The following is a 7,720-nucleotide window of genomic DNA, read 5'->3' as shown; positions in this document are numbered from 1 at the left end:
CAGGAAGATTCCCTGGAGAACTGAATGGCAACCTGCTCCAGTATTCTGGCCTGGAGAATATCATGGACAGAGGAGCCTGATGGGCTATAGTGCATGATGTCACAAAAGCATTCCACATAACTGAGCACACATCAAAACCCATAGAGCTGTCCACCAGGGAGAGTCAATTTTACTCTTTGTAAAGTTAAAAAATAAGAGTCGGACATGACTTAGCCACTGAATAACAACAAATTTTAAAATAAAACAATTATGAAAGATAGAATGGATTGGTTTGCCAACAAGCAATGTCTCTTTTAGTTTGGTTTAACTCTGAATGTTAATCATTATGATGTCTGGGTCAAGTGATGGTCCTGCAGACAAAAATGGTATTAAGGATTTATGGGAAACATGGAAGTGATGAGAGCAAAGGAACAGGCAAGAAAATGAGAGTGATATGGATTGAGTGCAGTATATTGTGAGCTCCTTTCTAGGCTGTTAACATGCATGATTTCTCTTCATATTGATGATTATTACTATACTCATTTGATGGACAGTGAAACCTAGGCTTGTCCAGAGGAAAGAGAACATTTTCTGAGGATACACTTCTTCTGTATACAGAATACATAACACCAACCCAGGACTATCATTCAAGGAGAGTCATGAAAATGAGGAAATGCATAAGAGAGCATTAAACAAAAATTCTGCTTACAGTTTAACAATAATTCTAAATAGTCTTAGGGATATGATTGAGAAACACTGGCTGGTTGATAATGCAAATACATGGAGTTATAGATATTAAAAGAGCAGTGCCCAAGGAGTATTTCACTTTTTAATGGGACAGAGTGATCTAGTGATCTTCCACAGGGTTCTATGTTGTTCTATAATCTAAGACACAACTCAAGCAAAGGCATATCATGCAAGCTTATCAAATTCACATGTATTACAGAGGCAGATAAATAGTTCATCTATTGGATAGAATATTCAAAATATCATGCCAGCCTAGAAAATAAGGGAACAAACAAACTCTCGAAATTCAGCAAGGATCAATGTAAGCATATTCATTTTAATTCAGAATAAAACAATTGTATAAAACAGAGAGTGTGTTGCCAACATTTCATGAGAGTGAGACACAAAGAGTGTTTTTGTAGGTACCTGTCAATATCCTTTACACTTACAAAACCAAAAAAGTAGAGGGTGAAAAATTTTGATTTTAAAGCAAGTTTTGGGAACATAAATCTATTTTTTGCTGGTCAGATTGGAACATGATCAATGATGTAGCCATAAATATATGTCCCACCTCAAATTATATTAATGGACATACAGAGTAGAACGGATACCAGTGGAGGTGTTAGGTGAGTTCCGCTGCTCTGACCTAACCATGAAAGTGAGCCTGGCCCTTGACTTTACTGTATATGTGCATGTGCGTGCTTGTTTGCATTGGTGATTTGGGAGCCACTGAGATCTGGTGAAAACCCTTCAGTCTTCTTGATGGAAATGAGATAGCAAGCTTTGTTTCCCTTATCTGTTAAATTAAATAATTAATTCAACCAATATTTGTGCAGGGTATAACATGCATTCCAGACATGTTTCTGGGGCTAATACTACAGTAGTAAATTAAAATATATAGATTTTTTAATCAATAAAAGTGAAAATATTGCCATTTTGTCATATCTGTCAGCATTCAAATAACTTGGTTTTCTATTTATGCAGATAATCATTGCCAAGCTTGACAGTTACTGGCAGAGGGAACAAGTTAGAATAAACAAACATTTTATGTCCTTATGACTTTTAGAAATTTCATACAAAGGTATTGATTTGCCAAGACAGAATTAAACCACTTGGCTGGTCTAGGCTGCAACTTCAAAGATCACTTTGGGCATTTTAATGATAACCCCATTAAAATGTCTCCTTTTGACCAGTGATTCATTTGAATGGCATTGTATTTCTGGCAAATTTGATATTTTAAATTTGAAACGGACAGGGAAAAAAAAAAAGCACACAAAGAAAAGGTCTTGTTGAATTGTCAGGTCTCTGTGAATGACTGTATTCTATGGCATGGGGAAAACCCTTCTCATTGGCCAGCAGCCCTGAGCACCAAAGCAGGAGGCTCCTCAAAAGCTGATACCCTGGGAAGCTGAAAACAGAGCCAGACCAACACAGCCAACATGGAAGCCTCACAGGTGTGTAATTAGAATCTTTTTGCCAGACTGAAAAGTCATAAAAAGGCCCCATGGATTATGGGCAAATATTGGCCAGAATAGAATTATTTGCAAAAGTAAGAAGGATAGATGACCTCAGCTCCTCTGGAAAGAAAAGGATAACCTACCTCTAATTACAAAGGGAGAAAAATAACCACCATTTTTTTTTTAATGGAAGTCTAGTTGGTTTACAATGTGTCAGTTTCAGGTGTAAGGCAAGGTGGTTCAGTTATATTTTAAGGAGGAGAAGGCAAATCAAAACTTTATTTGCATAATTGTCATGGAAGGGAAGCAGTGTAATGACCCTTTGACTTCTGTCCCTTGTCCATTTGCTCCTCTGGGCTGGTCTGCCAACCAGAGATGCTTTTGAATGTTTGCCTTTCATTAAGTTTTATTCTCAGTGTGCCTAGGAATATATTAGTATATTTATCCTAGAGCTGGAAAATCAGATCATGAATTCTAGGCCAGAGAAAATGAGTGTGTGATTGAGACAGATATCCCTGGAGGAGGAAATGGCACCCCACTCCAGTATTCTTGCCTAGAAATTCCAAAGACTGAAGAGTCTGGCAGGCTATAGTCCATGGGGTCACAAAGAGTCAGACAGGACTCAGCACACACACACCTATATAATCAATAACTGCCTCCCTACAGCTCATTTGACACCTAGGGGCTATTTTCACAAATCTAAAGCAGCATTTAAGCACACTTCAATCATGTCTAGGAGCAGTCTCTGGGTCACCATCACAGGTTATAAATGTTTAGGACATGTTTTTTTCCATTGCCCAATCATTTACCAAGAATCTACCACCAGGCAGGTGGTGCAAATACCTACTTGTTAAGATCATATCACTGCTTCCTTCAAACTGTTCACTTGCTAGTGGAAAAGAAACAGACATCCACAGATAATGACAATGTACTATCACAAATTGTTAATTTTCTGGCCAACTTTGTCGCTAAGTGGGTTATGGTAGTGGCCTTTTCAGAGAATAAGTTCAGAACTGAACCTCCAAGAACACGTGTATGTTATCTGGTGAAAATGGAAAGATGTGGAGCAGAACTAGGAAATTCTAAATGAGAGGAGAAAGATGAGGATGATCAGATGCTTCAGCAGATTTCACCTAAAAGATGTGGAAAATAGTTGTTCAATAGCTGCATAAAATAACACTGAAAGAGTAGGAGGAATTATAACATGAAAATATTTTGCTATGGAAACTTTATCCTAAAAGCAAGAATGGAGTCCAGTGAGGGAATTCCATGGTGGTCCAGTGGCTAAGACTCCATGCTCCCAACTCTGGTGGCCCAGGTTCAATCCCTGGTCCAGGGACTAGATCCCACATGCTGCAGCTAAAGGTCTCACATGCCACAACGAGGATCAAAGATCCTGTGTGCTGCAACTAAGACTGGCACAGCTAAATAATTTTTTTTTTAAAGACAGAATCCAGTGAACCAGGATGTTCATTTTCCCTCTCTATGGCATTTTGGTTGGGTTACAGACAGACCTGCAGTCTAGAGATGTGTGCTGAGCCACTGAAAACACTCAGCAAGAAATTTGCTGGTTGGAGGTGGACAAAAAGGTAACATGTGGCATCAGGTCAGGTTTGCATCTCAGGAATCTGTTGGGGGACTATTTGAAGCAATGAACCTATGACTGATTATGGGATGGGTTCTTTCCCTAATTGCCACTTCTATATTTGGTTTCAAAAATGGAATGTATGAAAAAGCTGGGAAGTTCTTTAGAATTGGCCATAAAGAAAACCTAAGTAAATTATGACATGGATGATTGAATTGTATCAATTTCTGTGACATTAGTCATTTCGAAGAGTAGCTGTAGCTCTTACATTAGTGCAAGTAAGCCTAGTGGTGAATGCTTCATGCAGAATTCTCATCTGAATTTTGTGGGCTGGTGAGGAAGCCTCTGGGAGGTGGACTTGAAGGATCTGGAAAGAAATCTCTAGGACCAAGGGGCTCACTTGTTTGGAATGCTTTTCACATTTGTAAGTAAAAGTTGACAAGTGAAATTCTCAAAGGACTTACGGTGAAGTTACTTTATAAACCACATCTTGCCTTTTTATAAAGATTTTTTTTTTTTTTTTTTTTTTTTTTGCGGGAGCAAATTATCTTGTCCTGCTCATTTGTGGTCCTGTGTCCACAGCTCTCTGCCCCACACCACTTCTTCTTCAGTGGTCTATACTGTGCCGTCTTCTGGAGTTTCATAAAGGTAGAACTGTTGGTTGTACTTGAACCTGCCTCCATGGCATTGCTCCTGGATGCAAGGGAAGGGCACATTGCTCCTGTGCCTTGACCTTTGGTTTGGTAGTCATAGGATGGACACAGGCTTCAGTGCCCATAGGCTAAAGGACATGTGATTTGAAGTTCTGCAAGTCTCAGATTGGACTTTGATTTTTCTCCCAAAGGCTTTGATGTCTTTGAGTGACTTCCCATACCTTAGATTTGCTTCACAAGAAACTGAAGAACATCAGCCAAATTTTGTTCTGAGATTTTGCAAGTCCCTAAATATGATATGCTTGTCTGACCTGAGGGGAGAACAGTTGCCTTGTACCCATGTACTTCTGAAATCTAGGCCACAGAGCATGTGAAAGGGAACGCAAGTGATGTTCTGATTTGTGACTCAGATAACCAGGTGAACAGGCCCCATATCAGCAGCCGTAATCTCCTCTGCCAGCAGCAGACAGTGAAAGTCACTCAGTCATGTTCAGCTCTTTGCAACCCCACAGACTATACAGTCCATGGAGTTCTCCAGGCCAGAATACTGGGCTGGGTAGCGTTTTCCTTCTCTAAGGGATCTTCTCAATTCATGGATCAAATCCAGGTCTCCCTCAATGCAGGCATATTCTTTATCAGGTAAGTTACCCAGGAAGCCCAGCAGGAGAACCAGGGCTCAAATTTAATTTAAAATTTCTTTGGTTGTAACCCTCCAGATATCTGTCCTGGAAGCAGGTAGTTTCAGGGCAAAGCTAATCTTTTAAAACAGGATGTTATAGACTTCCAAAGGGCTCTTTGTTCTAAGATATCTCTTTTATTGACCCTTAATCCAGGGTAAGGTTTGCCCAGGTGCCTCTGTGCGCTTGGCCAACAGCCTCTGAGGCCACCCACCCAAGCTCCCCAGAAGCTGGTGGGTGGTGGCCCTTCCCCAGGACCCTCCAAAGCCCAGGGAGACAAAGTGACTTTAAATCCAGACATGTATATTGAAATAAGTTAAAGGATTTAATATGAGGCACAGATGCAGATAACACCAAAAAGCAAGCAGTAGCTGGTACACATTTAGTGATTAAAACAGCCTTTCCTTCTCCCACTGCTGCTGAGATGTCTGAAATTAGTCAAATTTAGTATAAAATGGAATACACTGAAAGTGTTAGTGAAGGAGGGTCTGGAAAAGTTAAAGGTGGCACGACCAAATGCTGACCTGTAACAAGGATTCCAAGAAGGAGTTTCAAATGCTAGTGTGATTATGCAGGTTCCAGAGAGAATTGTGGTATCAGGAAATAATGAAAACATTCCATTTCTAGACCAGTAGGTCTTGACATTATACAGTCAAATCCCTTTAAGCCAAGCACTCATGTGCTTATGCTAAATGAAAGACCACTAAATTGTCTGGATTTAGAAACACCTTCTCCAGGCCCTCAAAATCAAGAAATCCGTGCAGTTGACAGGCTAAAAAGGAGCATTCTATGAGTGAAAATGCTATTTCCGAAAATGGACAGCTGGTCAGAACTGACTCCATGTATGACATTTCAAATATACAGGCAACAACTGAAGGAACTTCAGAAGACATGACAGTTGTAGATGGAGCTTCGTTACGATGACAGATAATCAAACTGAATAGATGTCTACAGCTTCTTGAAGAGGAGAACAAAGATTGTGCTAAAAGAGAAATGGTCATTATTCAATTACTGTAGCATTCTGGCTGCCAAATAGCTGGCTCTGGTTCTGCCACTAGCGGTAACCTCAACTCTCAAAAATATTGTTTCAACATCTGGAAATGTAAAGAATTTGCAAACTTCCAAAAAAAAAAAAAAAAAGACAAGGTAAGCCAGGGCCTCCCATATTTTGGCCATTACTGTACCATTCTCTTCTGTTTCTGTTTTATTGACTACGTTAAAGCCTTCGACTGTGTGGATCACAACTGTGGAAAATTCTTAAAGAGATGGGAATCCCAGACCACCTGATCTGCCTTCTGAAAAATCTGTATACAGGTTAAGAAGCAACACTTAGACCTGGATGTGGAAAACAGACTGATTTCAAATCGGGAAAGGAGTACGTCAAGGCTGTATATTGTCACCCTGCTTATTTAACTTATACTCAGAGTACATCATGCCAAATGCTGGGCTGGATAAAGCACAAGCTGGAATCAAGATTTCTGGGAGAAATAACAATAATGTCAGATATGCAGATAACACCACCCTTATGGAAGAAAGCAAAGAGAAACTAAACAGCCCCTTAATGAAAGTGAAAGAGCAGAGAGGGAAAAGTTGGCTTAAAACTCAACATCCAGAAAACTAAGATCATGGCATCTGGTCCCATCACTTCATGGCAAATAGATGGGGAAACAATGGAAACAGTGAGAGACTGTTTTTTGGGGGTCCAAAATCACTGCACATGGTGACTGCAGCCATGAAATTAAAAGATGCTTGCTCTCTGGAAAAAAAGCTATGACCAACCAAGACAGCATATTAAAAAGCAGAGACATTACTTTGCCTACAATGGCCCATCTAGTCAAAGCTATGGTTTTTCCAGTAGTCATGTATGGATGTGAAACTTGGACTATAAAGAAAGCTGAATGCCGAAGAATTAATGCTTTTGAACTGTGTTGTTTGAGAAGACTCTTGAGAGTCCCTTGGACTGCAAGGAGATCCAACCAGTCCACCCCAAAGGAGATCAGTACTGAATATTCACCAGAAGGACTGATGCTGAAGCTGAAACTCCAATGCTTTGGCCACCTGATGTGAAGAACTGATCTTTTCATTTGAAAAGACCTTGATGCTGGGAAAGATTGAAAGAGGGAGAAGGGGACCACAGAGGATGGGATGGTTGGATGGCATCACTGACTTGATGGATATGAGTTTGAGTAAGCTCTGGGAATTGGTGATGGACAGGGAAACTTGGCGTGCTGCAGTTCATGGGGTCACAAAGAATAACACACGACTGAGCAACTGAACTGACTGACTGTACCGTTTTCACAGTTTTTGACATTTGCAGTAATTTTTACTTATTTCTCCTCTTTTTCTTTTTTCAAATTAACTTAATACATTACCAAAAAGAAAATTTCTCATCATTACTAAATAATAAATAATAGGACACAAGTGAAAGATTATTTTTTCAAATAAATAAAAAGAAAGCATAACAATTTACATAAATCCTACTCATCTATGGAAAACTCTAAATAATTTCACAAGCACTGAGCTAAAGTATTTGGCACCATAATAAGTATAATTCCTCTTGTCAAGGAATCCAGAATATAGGAAGAGAGAGATAAATACAAATAGGCCATTAAAAACTGATGTCAGTATTTCTGGGATGAAGAT

At 39.6% G+C, this 7,720-nt stretch overlaps 1 pseudogene; it reads left to right on the top strand.

Moving 5' to 3' along the window:
* Positions 5,502-6,135, top strand: LOC102180087 (annotated as a pseudogene).

The sequence above is a fragment of the Capra hircus genome, chromosome 2 (assembly GCF_001704415.2).
Source record: "Capra hircus breed San Clemente chromosome 2, ASM170441v1, whole genome shotgun sequence".
Taxonomy (NCBI): domain Eukaryota; kingdom Metazoa; phylum Chordata; class Mammalia; order Artiodactyla; family Bovidae; genus Capra; species Capra hircus.
Note: the sequence above shows the minus strand (reverse complement) of the source record. Positions and strands in the feature narration are given on the sequence as shown.